We start from the raw sequence: 17683 nt of genomic DNA on the forward strand, positions 1-17683 counted from the left end.
AATACCGCTATACAAGCATAATATACAAATAATAGCACTATATAAGTGTAATATTACATATAATACCACTATACAAGCATAATATACAAATAATAGCACTATATAAGTGTAATATTGCATATAATACCACTATACAAGCATAATATACAAATAATAGCACTATATAAGTGTAATATTGCATATAATACCACTATACAAGCATAATATACAAATAATAGCACTATATAAGTGTAATATTACATATAATACCACTATACAAGCATAATATGCAAATAATAACACTATATAAGTGTAATATTACATATAATACCACTATACAAGCATAATATACAAATAATAGCACTACATAAGTGTAATATTACATATACGTGGGGCCGCTGAAAAGTCTTTGGCTTTAACTAGAAAGAAAGAGAGAGAATGATGAAACTTTACCTTTTCTTTTTTTTTTATATTATTTTTATTCGGATTTTTGGGGAAAGGTAACAAAACACACAACAGAAAAGAATGTCAATATAAACATAAACCTTAATATATATACAGTATGTATATTAGAGTGGGAAGGAAAAAAAAATAAAAGAAAAATGGTTATGAAAGAGGGGAAGGGATATTAAGAAAGATCAGGATACTAAGGTCAACTGAGTATCAAACATCTACAGTCATATGAAAAAGTTTGGGCACCCCTATTAATGTTAACCTTTTTTCTTTATAACAATTTGGGTTTTTGCAGCAGCTATTTCAGTTTCATATATCTAATAACTGATGGATTGAGTAATATTTCTGGATTGAAATGAGGTTTATTGTACTAACAGAAAATGTGCAATCCGCATTTAAACAAAATTTGACAGGTGCATAAGTATGGGCACCCTTATCAATTTCTTGATTTGAACACTCCTAACTACTTTTTACTGACTTACTAAAGCACTAAATTGGTTTTGTAACCTCATTGAGCTTTGAACTTCATAGGCAGGTGTATCCAATCATGAGAAAAGGTATTTAAGATGGTCACTTGCAAGTTCTCCTATTTGAATCTCCTATGAAGAGTGGCATCATGGGCTCCTCAAAAGAACTCTCAAATGATCTGAAAACAAAGATTATTCAACATAGTTGTTCAGGGGAAGGATACAAAAAGTTGTCTCAGAGATTTAAACTGTCAGTTGCCACTGTGAGGAACATAGTAAGGAAATGGAAGAACACAGGTACAGTTCTTGTTATGCCCAGAAGTGGCAGGCCAAGAAAAATATCAGAAAGGCAGAGAAGAAGAATGGTGAGAACAGTCAAGGACAATCCACAGACCACCTCCAAAGACCTGCAGCTTCATCTTGCTGCAGATGGTGTCACTGTACATCGGTCAACAGTACAGCGCACGGTACACAAGGAGAAGCTGTATGTGAGAGTGATGCGAAAGAAGCCGTTTCTGCAAGCACGCCACAAACAGAGTCGCCTGAGGTATGCAAAAGCACATTTGGACAAGCCAGTTACATTTTGGAAGAAGGTCCTGTGGACTGATGAAACAAAGATTGAGTTGTTTGGTCATACAAAAAGGCGTTATGCATGGAGGCAAAAAACACAGCATTCCAAGAAAAGCACTTGCTACCCACAGTAAAATTTGGTGGAGGTTCCATCATGCTTTGGAAATATGTGGTAATCTCAGGCTCTACCACTCACTAGAGGTGCTTAGGGGAAAAAGGACCATAGCAGAGTATTGTAAACCCCAGCACTCAGAACGAAGGCAAAAAAGGGGAATATATGCTAGTGGATTTATTCACAGACACACTGCAAAAGGAACCTAACCAGAGTAACAGCACCAACGTTTTGGCAAAGAGCCTTTCTCAAGGTTGTTGCATCAATGGTTAGAACAGGAAGGCACGGGTCATGGAGGACAGCCGGATGTGTACAAAGAGAGGTAAGGTTCCACACGTTTTGCAGAGTCTGCTTGTTGGTGGAGGGGTGACAGGGTCACTATGGGAGCTGCAGCCTTCTTCCATGCCACTGATGCGATCCTTGGACTTCCACTGCAGGCGTCCATCCACCTCCCATAGTGACCCTGTCACCCCTCCACCAATGAGCAATATAATTGTCTTGTCCCCACCGGAGTCCGCGCCTGCGACTTCTGCTCCGATCGCCAGGTGACGCCGTGTTCCCCGAATGGATAGTGCTGTTGACGGGAGAGGAGTCGGTGCCCGTGGCTCTGCTGAGCACAGGCTCCCCTCATCCACTAGGCTGGGTTTTCCTAGAACCTGCAGTACCACTGGCTGACTGTAGGTGGCGTGTGTCTTCCAGCTGAAGTTACCATCATTCAGCTGCAGCCAATGGGAAGACACCACACCCTTCTTATTCCCTCCTTATTCTTATATTTTGAGTCCTGTGCGCTGTTCTTTGCTTGTTTTTTGACTACCCTCCTACCTGTTGTTTTTGTACCTTGCTGCCAGTTCCGGATTTGACCTCTGCTTTGTCTCCTCATTACGCTCTTGCCTGCCAATTCTGTTCCTGTTTAGCATTTCCTGGTTTTTGACTCTGCCTGACCACCACGGACTACAGCCTACTACAGGTAGGGATCTCTGGGGCTCTGTGTAATTCCAAATTCCTGTATAGGGGTTAAAGGGTTGCGGAGTTCTCGGGGTCCTGCTTTGTGAACGGCTTTTCTCTAGACTCCCCTTACAGCCTGGAGTCTGTGGCTCCAGGCAGGCGTTACATTATCTCTGGCCTACTAACATAAAAAAAAAATGGATCCTCTCCAAACCGTGATAGACCAGGTAATGACCCTGTCTGGCTTGGTTCAAGGACTTGCACAGCAAATGCAAGAGCTCCAGTCTGCTCAGGGTCAAGCCCCTGCAGCAGCTCCCTCATCATGTCCAGAGTCCGTCGACGTCAAGGGAGGACGGTTATGATCCGGAACCATGGAAGACCACCACAAATCATTGGCAAAAAGTGACAAGAGCATTGGCAACTAATCTGGCCGCCATCCCCTTACTAACCATCACAACTAGAAGTAGCCGAGGGGTGAACTAACATCCTGTGCACCGCGAACCCAGCCGGAGAACTAACTATCCTAAAGGTAGGAAAGATGAATAACTATCTGCCTCAGAAAATAGACAAGAATAGCAAGCCCCCCACATTCAAAGACTGCGGTGATATAGGAAAAACACAATACACAGGTAGATGACAGGATTAGTAAAAGGTGAGGCCCCCGCTGACTAAAATAGGAAAGGACAGGAAAGGGGACTGATGGTGACCAGAGAAAAACCCTGCAAAATACCAACTTCCTGATAGTACAAAAAGGCCCTCAGATCGTTCGATCTGAACTCCGTCCTATACCAGGTGCCCTTGTCATACCAATGAACAGAAAACAAGAATTATAACAAATTCAACAAGCCACAAACACATAGACCCAAAGGAGCTATACTCCACACAGAACTGCAGGGAGTTCCTCAACAATCCACTGAGGGGAAAAATCCCTGGAAGGAAATCAACTGAAACCAACCACAGCAAATGACAAACCCAGATAAGCAAAAGAACCAGACAATAAATAAAGAGCAAGCACTTATCTGGAGTAGATGTGGTGTAAAGCAGGATTAAGCAGGCTGGAGATACAAAGAACAACTGACATCCGGCAACAGCCTGCAATCAGGCCAGGACTTAAATAAGCAGAGAGTTAGCAAAGGAAACACCCACTGCACAACACACCTGGTCTAAGTCCAAACCATTCCTGGCCACCAGAGGGAGCCTCCCAGCAGCCAAAACATAACTAACATTCACAACAGAGGACATCATGTTGTGGAGCCCATCATGGAGAGCCTGGATCTCAGAGGCAATCGCTTCCAGAGCAGCAGCACCTGAGTGAGCCCCAGGATACTTACTCAGGTGCCCAGGTACTCCCTGCAAACCCTATAAAGTTAATGTTACCTGTCTCATTGTCTCACCAGGGAAAAGTTGTGCTGCTGCAGGCCTTTGTCTATTGTGGTTCTGCAGCCAATTTCATAAACTCTAATGTAGCAAAAGAACTGGGTTTGCCTTTGTTGAGACTGAACTCTTCCATTAAAATCTCTGCAATTGATAATACCCCTCTCACTCAGGGTGTGGTTAACTTTGTAACCCCAGAGATCTCCATGCTTGTTGGACCTTTGCATGCAGAATCAGTGTAATTTTTTGTTCTTGAGAACCTGATGGCAGCAGTGGTATTGGGCATTCCATGGCTGCGCAAACATAACCCGGTTATAGACTGGCACCAGGGTGAGATTGTACGCTGGAGCCCTGAGTGTCAGGAGACATGTATGTCTTTATCTGTCAACCTGACTAGAGCTGAACCTGTCCTCATACCTCATACATTCAAGGATTTTGCTGACGTGTTTTCTGTTTCTGACTCTGAAAAATTACTTCCACACAGAGATTATGACTGCCCAATAGATTTGAAATAAGTAGAAAAACCCGAGCACTCAATAAGGGAAAAGAGAGGTATATGGATGCAAGTGTTTTTTATTTACAATCGACAAACTGCAGAAAGGGAACCCTGACACATAGCAACAACCAACGTTTCGGCTTTTAGACCTTTCTCAAGGTAGTTGCTCATAACAGAGATGCTATGAAGTATGGGTCACAAGGACAGCCATCAGGGTAGAGAGAACATGCAGGGCATCACATTCAGCAGTATGCGGTATCAAAGTGGTGGTGGTGTGGTGAACACGCTGCTGTCTCCACTGCCACCGCTGCTCCAGCACTCCATGGTCTCCAAACAGGCGTCCTCTCCTCTTCCTCCTCGCCTCTGTCTGTGTTCACCACACCACCACCACCTTGATACCGCATACTGCTGAATGTGATGCCCTGCATGTTCTCTCTACCCTGACGGCTGTCCTTGTGACCCGTACTTCATAGTATCTCTGTTATGAGCAACTACCTTGAGAAAGGTCTAAAAGCCGAAACGTTGGTTGTTGCTATGTGTCAGGGTTCACTTTCTGCAGTTTGTCGATTGTAAATAAAAAAAACACTTGCATCGATATACCTCTCTTTTCCCTTACTGAGTGCTCGGGTTTTTCTACTTTTTGACTATTACATTACCCGCAAGCACCTAGACTAGTAGCAGTTGCAGCCAGACTTTCTCCTTGCCCAATAGATTTGGTCCCCGACTCCCCAAGGGTAGGATTTATAATCTTTCTGGTCCAGAACGTCAGGCCATGAAAGATTATATAGCAGACAGTCTGCATAGAGGGTTTATCAGACCATCTTGGTCACCAGTCGGCGCTGGATTCTTTTTTGTGGAGAAAAAGATGATGGCCTCAGACCTAGTATTGACTACCGTGAACTTAACGCTATTATTGTAAAGAATCAGTACCCTTTGCCACTCATCCCCGATCTCTTTAACCAGCTTACAGGAGCCCGGTGCTTCACAAAACTGGATCTCAGGGGGGCATATAACCTAATCCGCATCAGAGAAGGAGATTAGTGGAAAACGGCATTTAACACTCCAGAGGGACACCATGAGTACCTGGTAATACCTTTTGGGTTAAATAATGTGCCGATTGTCTTTCAGAACTTTGTTAATGACATTTTCAGAGATATCTGTGGTCAGTATGTGGTGGTCTATCTGAATGACATCCTGATTTATTCTCCTGATGCTAAGTCACATGTCCAACATGTACGCACTGTACTCCAGAAACTCAGGGAGAACTCCCTATTTGCTAAGTATGAAAGATGTGGGTTTTTTTGTTGATGACGTTAATTTCCTGGGTTATATATTGTTTGCAGAAGGATTCCGCATGGATCCCTCTAAGCTACAGCCGATTAAGGAGTGGGTGCAACCCAAGTTGCTGAAAGCCTTGCAGCGTTTCCTTGGGTTTGCAAATTATTATCGCACATTTATTAAGGATTTTTCCAAGATTGCCAAACCCCTCACCAATTTGACTAAAAAGGGGGCTGATGTAGTTAATTGGAAGCCAGAGGCGATCCATGCATTCTCTAAATTAAAACAATGTTTTTCCTGAGACCCTATTCTGGTTTAGCCTGACCTTATGCGTCCATTTATTGTAGACGTCGATGCACCCGAGGTTGGAGTGGGGGCGGTGCTATCACTAGGTACTTCATCTCTCACTCAACTTCGTCCATGTGCCTTCTTTTCCCCCAAAATTTCTCCCACCGAGAAAAACTATGATATTGGTAATCGTGAACTGTTGGCCATTAAATGGGCCTTCAAGGAATGGCGCCACTTCCTCGAGGGCGCCAAACATAAGGTCACAGTCATCACAGACCATAAGAACCTCACTTATCTGGAATCTGCTAAGAGACTCAATCCTAGGCAAGCTAGGAGGGCATTGTTCTTCTCCAGATTTGATTTTGTGGTAACGTTCCGGCCCCATACCAAAAACACAAGAGCTGATGTACTTCCCCATTGCTTCTGTCCCTCTCAGTCAGAAAACATTGAAGCAGTCCCTATTTTAGCTAAGGGCATTGTTGTATCATTGGTATCCATAGATTTGATAGAACAAATAAGTGATGCTTAAGACCAGGCCCCTGAAACCACTCCTGACCGTAAATTGTTTGTCACTCCCTCACTTCGTCAACGGGTACTTCAGGAGTCCCATAATTCTGTCCTTGCAGGTCACCCTGGTATAGGCAATTCCCTCCGACTTGTAACTAGGAACTTTTGGTGGCCAACTGTAGCAAAGGACTGTAAGGAATACGTCCTGGCCTGTGAAACTTTTGCTTGAGCCAAGACACCCCGTACCCGTCCCGCTGGATTTCTCTAGTCCCTACCTATTCCAGAAAGTCCTTGGACCCATCTCTCCATGGACTTCATCACTGACCTCCCACCCTCGGAAGGGAAGACTTGTATCTGGGTAGTAGTGGATAGATTCAGTAAACAGTGTCATTTTGTTCCATTGTCCGGATTACCTAATTATGAAACGTTTAGCAGGTTGTTCATTAGGCATATTGCGCGGTTACATGGGGTTCCTGAGAATATTGTTTCTGACAGAGGAACGCAGTTCGTCTCGAAATTCTGGAGGGCTTTTTGTAAAAAGATCAATATAGAGTTATCTTTTTCTTCCGCCTACCACCCAGAGACCAATGGTCAGACTGAACGTTCTAATCAGATCTTAGAATAATATCTCCGGTGTTATGTGTCCAATCATCAGTCTGACTGGGTGGAATATCTACCACTAGCTGAGTTTGCCATCAATAATCAGTATCAGGAGTCTATCCAGACTACCCCTTTTTTCTGCAATTTCGGGTTGCATCCACGTTTTGGGTCCTTGTCTTCCGCTACGGTGGATACTCCTGAGGCTAAAAGCACTGTAAACAAACTAAAAGCTATCTGGTCTGAGGTGAAAGAGAACTTGAAGAGGGCACAGGGTGGTCAAGCCTCAGCTGCTAATAAGAGGCGTTCCAAAGGCCCAAGCCTTGGAGTTGGGGATAAGGTATGGTTGTCCATTCATCATATTAAACTCAAGCTCCCTTCTGCTAAGCTGGGTCCCAGATATATTGGACCTTACGAGATAGTCGAGGTTATCAATCCCACAGCTTTCCACCTGAACCTCCCTCAGTCTTTCAAAATATCGAACGTGTTCCACAAATCCCTCCTCAAGTTGTATCGTTTTCCCATTCACCCTGTCTGGCCCCCCCTCCTCCTGTTTTTGTCAAAGGTAACCTGGAGTATGAAGTACAGAGCATCCTTGACTCCTGTATTGATAGAGGGGCGGTGCAGTATCTTGTACATTGGAAGGGTTATGGTCCTGAGGAGCGATCATGGGTCCCAGCAAGTGAGGTCCATGCCAAAGGTCTTGTCAGGTGATTTCACCTCCAGTTCCCTGACAAGCCGTTTTTTGAGGGTCCGGTGGCCCCCCATGAAGGGGAAGGGGTACTGTCATGTTCCTTACGGAGTCTGCGCCTGCGACTTTTGCTCCAATCGCCAGGCAACACCGTGTTCTCGCCATGGATAGTGTTGGTGATGGGAGAGGAGTCGGTGCCCGTGGCTCTGGTGAGCACAGGCTCTGCTCATCCACTAGGCTGGGTTTCTCTAGAACCTGCAGTACCACTGGCTGACTGTAGGTGGCATGTGTCTTCCAGCTGAAGTTTACCATTATTCATCTGCAGCCAATGGGAAGACAGCACACCCTTCTTATTCCCCCTCCTGTCATGTGACCACTGCCAGAGATAGTTCAGTAATCCTGGTTCATGTGCTGTTTGTATTTTGAGTCCTGTGTGCTGATCTTTGTTTGTTTTTTGACTACCCTCCTGCCTGTCGTTTTTGTACCTTGCTGCCAGTTCCGTAGTTGACCTCTGCTTTGTCTCCTCACTACGCCCTTGCCTGCTCATTCTGTTCCTGTTTAGCATTTCCTGGTTTTTGACCCTGCCTGACCACCACGGACTACAGTCTACCACAGGTAGTGATCTCGGGGGCTCTGTGTAATTCCAAATCCCTGCATAGGGGTTAAAGGGTTGTGGAGTTCTCGGGGTCCTGCTTTGTGAGCGGCTTTTCTCTAGACTCCCCTTACAGCCAGTATGAGTCTGTGGCTCCAGGCAGGCATTACAATGATATTGTCTATAGTTTCAATTTGAAGGGACTTCAATATTGGGAGGATATACGTCGTTCCGAATGGACCATTTTATGTTATATCTAAAGCAAGAATTGTTCCTAATAGCAAAGGATAGCTCAAATATATTATGTAAAGAGGTTTTCTCAATTATTTCTGATAAGGTAAGTGCCTTGATCTGTTTCCAGTTTGCTGCTCTTGCAGACTTCGTAACTACAAACATATGAGCACAAATAGACCTAATTTTAATAGGTAAATTATCACAGTCTAAACATAAAAGGGCCACATGAGGTAGACATGGAATAGTTATGCTACAAAGATTATTTAAAAAATCAAATACCTCCATCCAATGGGTTTTAATTCGTGGGCAATTCCATAATATATGAAGTAGGTTACCTTTTCTATTAACACACAACTATTTTTTGTTTGACAGTACGTACTTCCACCAGCTCAGGGGCACCGCGATGGGGAGCTCATGTGCTCCCTCTTACGCTAATCTGTTCCTGGGCTGGTGGGAGGAAACTGTCATTTTTAACATTGATATACCATGGTGGGTTCCCCTCATTTTGTATTGTGGAAGATATATTGATGACGTTCTAGTCATCTGGGTGGGTACCCAACAAGAATTCCATGATTTTAAGAGATATATCCATGTTAACAATATCAACCATAGGTTCACTCATGAAATTCATAGGTCGCATCTATAATTTTTAGATGTTGAAATTTATGCTGAGAGTATAGGAACATTGTCAACCAAGACTTACAGGAAGCCAACATCCACAAATAGCTTACTCCGTTGGGATAGCTTTCACCCTACCCCCCTACAAAAAGGTATACCTAAAGGTCAATATCTTAGAATAAGGAGGAATTGCTCAAATGATCATGATTTTTTTCAACAATCAAGGGACCTTAGGAAACGTTTTAGGGAAAGAGGCTATCCTCACCAAGTACTTCGTGGAGCATTTCAACATGCTTTAAGCCGAGAACGTAGCTCTCTCTTACAGGTGAATAGTAGACAGAAGACAGATATGGACCCAATAAGAATCATAGGTACATATGACGACCAATCAGAAAGAGTATTCCAAATCCTACGTAGACATTGGGGAATTCTGAGAGCAGACCCCGACCTTTTGGACGTTTTATCTCCCAGCCCTATGGTCACTTTTAGAAAAGGGGGCCCAATTAGGGATCAGTTAGTGCACAGCCACTACAGTCGACCTATACCTGCCGGCACTTGGCTAGATAGAAGACCTTTGGGTACATTTCGATGTGGTGGCTGTAAATATTGTGACTGGATTGTACACTGTAAATCAGTCATTAGTGCGATCACTGGACGTGAATATTACCTAAGAGACTTCGCAAATTGCAAAAGTGAAGGCTTGGTTTACCTAGCAACATGTGATTGCCCTCGTGATTATGTAGGGAAGACTAGGAGGGAATTAAGAAGACGAATAGGGGAACATGTCGGTGACATCAGACATAAAAGAGAGACCCCTATAGCAAGACACGTGTGGGATTTCCATCAAGGTAATACGAAATCAGTCCAATTCCGTGTCCTGGAAATGATAAGACCCAGCCCAAGAGGAGGTGACTGGGATAACAGGATTCTGCGAAAGGAATGCCAGTGGATCTTTCGGTTGAGAACCCAATTCCCGAATCGCTTTAATGAAAAATTGAATTATACACCATTTATTTGAGGGGATTTCACTTTTTTAGCTTCTTTCAGAGTGTTTGGCATCTAATTTCCAGTTAGAATTGCCATTTATGTTACCCCGTAAATGGGGATTCAAATTACTCCATGCAAATAGTATGGAGCAAAATTGTATCACAAATTACAGGTTGATCAGATTTAGGTATTTCTATGTCATTGTTTAATTAGTTGAGATCTTGTTGAATATTTCATGGATACTATATAGATCATTTCCATCTAGATGAATCTATATTTAGCAACAATATAGCCATAGTTAATGGTAGGTGTATAGTTAATTTTGGTTTACACGTCCAAACAAAATAAGAAAATAAAATAATATAAAATAATATAATGGGAGAAGTGGACAGATTAACCATCAAAATGGCTATAATGATTGACTAAAAATGTTTTTCAAGAGCAGGTGTATTAATGAGAGCGAGTCAGTGAGATCAATAACTGTTACAATGGCACCCCATTATAAAAGTTTTGATTAACTAATGTCAATGAGAGAGGGGAAGTATGGGGTTAAAGCTATTTTGGAACTGTTATGAGATAATATGGAGGACTGAATAATATAGGTTGCCATGACGGCGGTTCATATACATAATACTTCTATGTGCTGCTGCCCATGCACAGTAGCGCTGTTTAGTGTTTCAACAGGAAGTTGGATTTGGTTGTCATGGTGATCGTCAGTGGTATGCGTGAAGCAGATGCTTTACTTATGCTACGCTTCCTGTGGCGGCTGCCCATGCGCGGCAGCACGACATGATATCGTAACAGGAAGTTTGGTTTGGTAGCCATGGCGCCGTATCCGGGCATGCGCAGTCAAGCACTGACACGCTCTAGTGTTGGAACTCACTGGAACATGCGCAGTGGATCCTAGAAGACAGAAGCCTGCTCTGTATTTAGATACTCGGTATCCTGCTATTGAATGATATGATCTATTTAAATCGGCACTTTTATGGCGTCAGCCACTACCATGGAAGACATCTATCACTTCTGAATGGTTGTCATTCCCTTTTCTCCTTGGGCCTCCTGATGACCCGAAAAAGAGGGCGGAGAAACGCGTCGAGGCTGTGCAGATGCACTCTAACAAGGGAAGTGATGAATTAATTTTCTAAAATAATCATGACATTTGTTTATTATAACTAGGATGGTAAACTGGCATTGCTCCAGGGTACTATGTCTACCTAATGCAGGGTAATGTATTGTTTTGTTTGGTCTGGACTTATATGTGATGCTTGCATCCCTGTTGTTGTGGATCATATAGCTTCATATGGATCATATAGCTTTACATTGTACTATATTAATCGGACATACTGATTTGTATCAAAATATAAAAAGAGCTGGTTAATGGGGTAAAAACAGGGATTGTAGCATATCTTATTCAAGCATAGCCCTCCTCCTTTAGATTTTTTTTGAGGGTAGAATAAGACCAACCAATTGTATTGTTTTGGTTTATATATTGATATCCAAAAACAGCATTGGTAGAACAATATTGTCCTTATATGGTAGGGTAATTGTAGGGGAAGTGAGGGATAGCCGTCGAGGAACGGGGGCGCCCAGCTACGTTAAGGCGTCATACCCTCCGTTGATAGGTAGGGGTCAATTGCAGTTACTTAACAGGGTAATAAATAATATCCACAGTGTGAGACCCTACTGACCTCTACCTCAACTGTACATATTATTTGGTACGGATTGGTATCTATTATCCCGGATATATATTTATACTTCCCTGGGATAATTGTGTGTGCGGGTGAATTACCTGGGTAATTTTAATATTTAGATAATAAAGAGTATTTTAAAGGGATTTGTTTTTTCTTTCACAAATTATAAGTTACCTTTGGACCCACAGTTCCTCCAATATAAATCTGATTGATCAAAAAATGCCTTATGTAACCTTCTGGAGTAACATACCATCGACAATGTTCTGTAATATGGTTCCTGCGTGTGAGCATTAAGAGAGGAAGAATCTGCTATTTTCATAGCTTTATTCCAGTCATCCGAAGAAAAGTGGGAATCCAATTCTTTTTCCTAACTGGACATACATTTATGGTTATTAATAATAAGTCTGCATTGAAAATGGAGTATATGTGTTTAGTATTCCATACTGAATTATTTTCGAGTTTGCATAATAAGGACAAAACTTGTGAAAAACATACCGGAAACATATTTATTTCTTAGATATTTTCTGATCTCTAGGAAAGAGGATAATTCTCCTTTTGTGAAATTATATTTTTTTGTTAAATATTGAAAATTGTAAAAACAATCCTTCTTGTTTTCCTTTATTATTTGAGAAAAGTTTTGGATCCTGTTTTTTTCCCAAATTTTATATGAAAACTTTGGTATGGAAAATTTAAGTGTAGAAATAGGGATGTTTTCTACCTTAACAATGGAAGAATCCGATATAGATTGTTTGTATAGAACCTTCCAAGCCAAACTTGTATCCTTAATAATTGGATGCGTAGGAAGGTGTAAGGAAGGATCTAGGAGGTGCGAATAAATTAAAGATGGAAGGAGATGTCATTATTACATGATTTTTCTATATTGACCCAAGATTGTTGGTTCTTTCTTTTGAAAATGAAACTTTACCTTTATTCCACAAACTCTCCACTGATGACAACTCACTTCTTACACCGGTGTGCCAAGTGCTGTAACCTAGCAACAAGAAGGATATTGTTCATATATTAGAACATGCTAGAAATCAGTGAATTCTACAAGGAACGCCCCACACGATACCTCAGTATGAAAACCTTTTATTCCTGAGTTTCATCCCATTAATCAACATGTACACAATATTTAAAAAAAAATTGGCCCGTACTAAAACAGGCATATCCGACTATTGCACATTCTGATAATTTACCTTTGTTTTGTAATAACAAATTACCCACTATTCATAATAAATTGGTTTGTGTGGATTTTGGTGGGTCTAGAATAAAACAAAACTAATTTTGTCCAGTAGAAGAAACGGTCCATATCGTGTGTGAACTGTGCACAGCGCAGCAATGTTATAAAGGATCCGTCATTTCAACAAACTCACACTGCTCATTTGTAGAAAATAAACATTTGTTTTTACATGTGAGACCAGCAATGTGATGTATATCATTAAGTGTCCGTACGGGCTCCTATATGTTGGGGGACCATGCAGCATGTGGGGGCCGCATTAACAAGCACAAGTCGCCTATTAGATCGGAGAATTGGCTTTTACCATTGCCTCAGCACTTTATAGAAAAGCATCATTCTGTATCACAATCAAAATATCAAGTGTTGGAGCCAATCATTACTAGAGATGAGTGAACCGGTCATGGTTCGGCTCGAGTTCGGTTTGCCGAACGAAGGTCTTGTTCGAGTTCGGTGAACCGCTCGAACCGCATAGGAAACAATGGGAGGCAATCACAAACACATAAAAACACCTAGAAAACACCCTCAAAGGTGTCCAAAAGGTGACAAACAAATCACAACACAACACAAACACATGGGAAAGTGACAAGAACCTATTCTCATGCAAAAACAAAACCGTTACAAGGAAAAGAGGATGAGACACAGATATAGGCATGGCATGCCCTTCTAAAATCATGTAAAACACCGCAAGGTTACTCCAAGCAGAGTCTCCCTTTTTTCCAACAATTGGGCCACACACACCCACCCCTTCAGTGGCAGCACTTGTGCCCCAGTTGTACACTTCACAGGTAGATTTGCATCAAGCACATTCAAAAATACGCCATACTTAACCGTCCCCAGGATGACCCCGGGGTAGGTAGCAAAGTCTTTGCTGAACCATGACTTGTTCATCTTGGCTCCTTTTAAAAAACACAGCAAGTAAGGGTTACTCCAAGCGGAGTCTCGCTTTTTTCCAAAAATTGGGGCACACACACACCCACCCCTTCAGTGGCAGCACTTGTGCCCCAGTTGTACACTTCACAGGTAGATTTGCATCAAGCACATTCCAAATCCACAAGTATTTACTTTCCTCAACATTTCGCCTGCTACCATGCGCCCTTGTTGATCCCTGTCCCCCATGGTCCCATGCCTGCCGCGTTGGTGATGATGAACGTCTGGACCTTGGTGATGTTGTTGTCTCTTGCGCATATGAATCCTCCTGTAGTTCCTCTCCTTCCTGTTGTCCCACCCCCTGACTCCGAATAGTGTTTAGCGTGTGCTCCAGCATGTAAATGACTGGAATTGTCATGCTGATAATGGCATTGTCAGCGCTAAGCATATTCGTCGCCATGTCGAAACTGTGCAGAAGGGTGCATAGGTCCTTGATCTGAGACCACTCCATCAGGGTGATCTTCCCCACCTCTGCATCTCGTTGGCCCAGGCTATACGTCATGACGTATTGCACCAGGGCTTGACGGTGCTGCCACAGTCGCTGTAACATGTGGAGAGTCGAATTCCAGCGTGTCGGCACATCGCATTTCAGGCGATGAACCGGCAGGCCTAAAGACCTCTGGAGCAATGCAAGTCGCTCAGCAGTGGTGGTTGAATGGCGGAAGTGAGCAGACAGTTTTCGTGCCCTGTTTAGAAGGCCATCTAGGCCGGGATAGTGTGTTAAAAATTGCTGGACAACAAGGTTCAACACGTGAGCCATACAAGGAACGTGTGTCACCTTGCCCAGGTGAAGGGCCGCACCCAGGTTCGCAGCATTGTCGCACACGGCCTTACCAGGCTGCAGGTTGAGTGGAGACAACCATTTACCAAACTCAGTCTCCAGAGCTGCCCACAACTCAGCCGCTGTGTGACTCTTATTTCCAAGACATGTCAAGCTAAAGACCGCCTGATGCCGTTGCGCTCTGCTGCCAGCATAGTAATGAGGGGTGCGTGATTCCTTCTGCGCAGTTAGAACGCTGGTGGCCTGACCAGGCAGGCTTGGGGCGGAGGTGGAGGACTCAGACGAGGTGGAGGAGGCAGAAGCAGTGGCGGAACTTGGACAGACAGAGGATTGACACACAAGTAGTGGGGACGGCAAGACTTGTGCAGCAGACCCTTCACCATCTATCACCATAGTTACCCAGTGCCCAGTCAGCGACATGTAACGTCCCTGTCCATGCTTACTGGTCCAAGTATCGGTGGTGAAATGCACCCGTTCAGACGCAGAGTTTCTCAAGGAAGCGGTGATGTTGTGTGCGACACGCTGGTGTAGCACAGGCACACCTTTCTTAGAGAAGTAGTAGCGACTGGGCACCTGGTACTGGGGCACAGCGACAGACATAAGATCACTAAAATCCTGTGTTTCCACCAGGCGGAAAGGCAGCATTTCGGTAGCCAAGAGCTTACAGAGGGCTAAAGTCAACCTCTTAGCTTTGTCATGGGTCGCAGAAAATGGCCTTTTATTTCTCCACATCTGAGGGACAGAGATCTGGCTGCTGTGTGTAGACGGTGTTGAGTAGGGTGTCCCTGGAAAAATGCAGGTTTGTGAGGAAAGTGCAAGCGTAGACATGATGTTGCCTTCATCCAACATTGGTGCTATCGATGTCTGAGAGAGCTGTACACACGCACATGTTTACCCTTCCAAACCAACTGACGACCTACCAAGCAAACTGCCTGTAGCGGTTACAGTGGTGGAAGTTGTGCGTGGAAAACCAGGTGTGACAGTTGTCCCCACAGTCCTAGAAGATGAAGAGCGCGCGGATGCACTGGAAGGGGCAGGCGGTGGATGGTTCACTCCGCTAGGCCGCATTGCAGCACGGTGAGCTTCCCACTGGGACATATGATATTTATTCATGTGACGATTCATGGAAGAAGTTGTCAAACTGCTGAGGTTTTGCCCTCTACTAACAGAATCACGACAAATTTTACATATCACATGATTTGGGCGATCTTTTGCTATGTCAAAAAAAGACCAGGCTAGGCAAGGCTTAGAGGGCATGCGACCTGCTGATCCACCCCGACTAGTGCTCAGAGGCAGAGTGGTGGCTGAGGATGCAGTTGTAGACGTGCTACCAGTACTACTCCTCTGTCCAGGAAGGCGCAAGGTAACTTCGTCGTCAGTTGCATCCTCCTCCACCGCCTCTGTTGACCTCCTCGAGTGCCTGACTGTGGGTTGACAGTAGGTGGGATCTAGAACTTCCTCATCAATTGTTGTGTTTGCACTCGCCTCACCCTCAGACCGAGCCTCTTCTTGCCCTAACCGAATATTTAAGTTGTCATCCCAATCTGGTATCTGCGTCTCATTGTCATCAGTATGTTCCTCATTGTCTATTACAACAGGTGTTTCAGTTTGTGAATAAGGGTCAACATTATGCTCAGAAACTTATTCATCAAGGCCTGAATCTGAGTCACAAAGGTTCTGGGCATCACTGCAGACCATTTCCTGGTCTGTACTCACTGTAGCTTGGGAGCAGACCTCTGATTCCCAGGCTATAGTGTGACTGAACAGCTCTGCAGACTCAGCCATCTCAGTTCCACCATACTGTGCAGGGCGGATGGAGACTTCAGAGCTGGGAGAAAGCAAGTGTGATTGGGATGACAACTCAGAGGACTGGTGTTTTTTGGATGCGGTAGTTGAGGTGGAGGAGAGGGCACTTGTTGGACCACTTGAGATCCATTCAAGCATTTTCTTGGCCATCATCTACTATTGCTCCAGTTGTTCGTGTCCATAAAAAAGGGAGCACATCGGATTGTCCACAGTAAGTAGTAGACATCTTACTTTTGCTGGAAAATGGTCTATCTTCAGCAGATGTTAATGGAGCTTTGCCACCTTCCCCACGGACAAACCCTTTTTTTCCTTTTCCAACACGCCTCTTCCCCTTTCCACCAGCATCTGTCATTTTGCCACTCATTTTGATTGCGACAAGATTGCGCACTTAAAATGTGGTAGTAAAAATTGAGAGGTGGTGTAGATTGCAGCGGTGGTCTAGCTTTATTACCAGCAGAATAACCAACAATAACTATCCCTGACAATGCAACTACGGCCCTTAAACTGGCAGCATAGTTTGCTATTGGAATGGCTTAGTAACAATGAGTTTCAGTGTGCAATGCAGTGGTGCTGCAAATATCTTTGCACCAGTGGGACAATAATGGAAGTCCAACAGCCACTTTTAGGATGCCACTAAGTTTCCTCAGTGTTTGCTAGTATAATGGCTTAGTAATAATGAGCTTGAGTGTACAAAGGGCTGGAGGGTACAGTGGCAGGGTTGTGGGTCTGTGTAGAGCAGGTGGGGAACCTCCGGCCCGCGGGCTGTACGCGGCCCGTGATGACATTTAATGCGGCCCCCGGGCACATTCCAGGCAACCCCAGTGCTCGAGCGGCACTCGCGCTTTTGCCAGCCGCCGGCCCTTTAAAATCCCAGTGCGTTCTGGGTAGATACTAGAATGTACGGGCTTTTTCCAGATCCTGATTGCAGCCTGTCCTAGAATGTACGGGCTCTTTTCGGGACCTGACTACAGACCGTACATTCTAGACTGAACCCTCCAGTGCTGAGGGTTTACCTTGTGGGTAAACAGCGCGCTGTGCTCCAGTCACAGAAGA

This window comes from Anomaloglossus baeobatrachus, chromosome 10 (genome assembly GCF_048569485.1).
Source record: "Anomaloglossus baeobatrachus isolate aAnoBae1 chromosome 10, aAnoBae1.hap1, whole genome shotgun sequence".
Classification (NCBI taxonomy): domain Eukaryota; kingdom Metazoa; phylum Chordata; class Amphibia; order Anura; family Aromobatidae; genus Anomaloglossus; species Anomaloglossus baeobatrachus.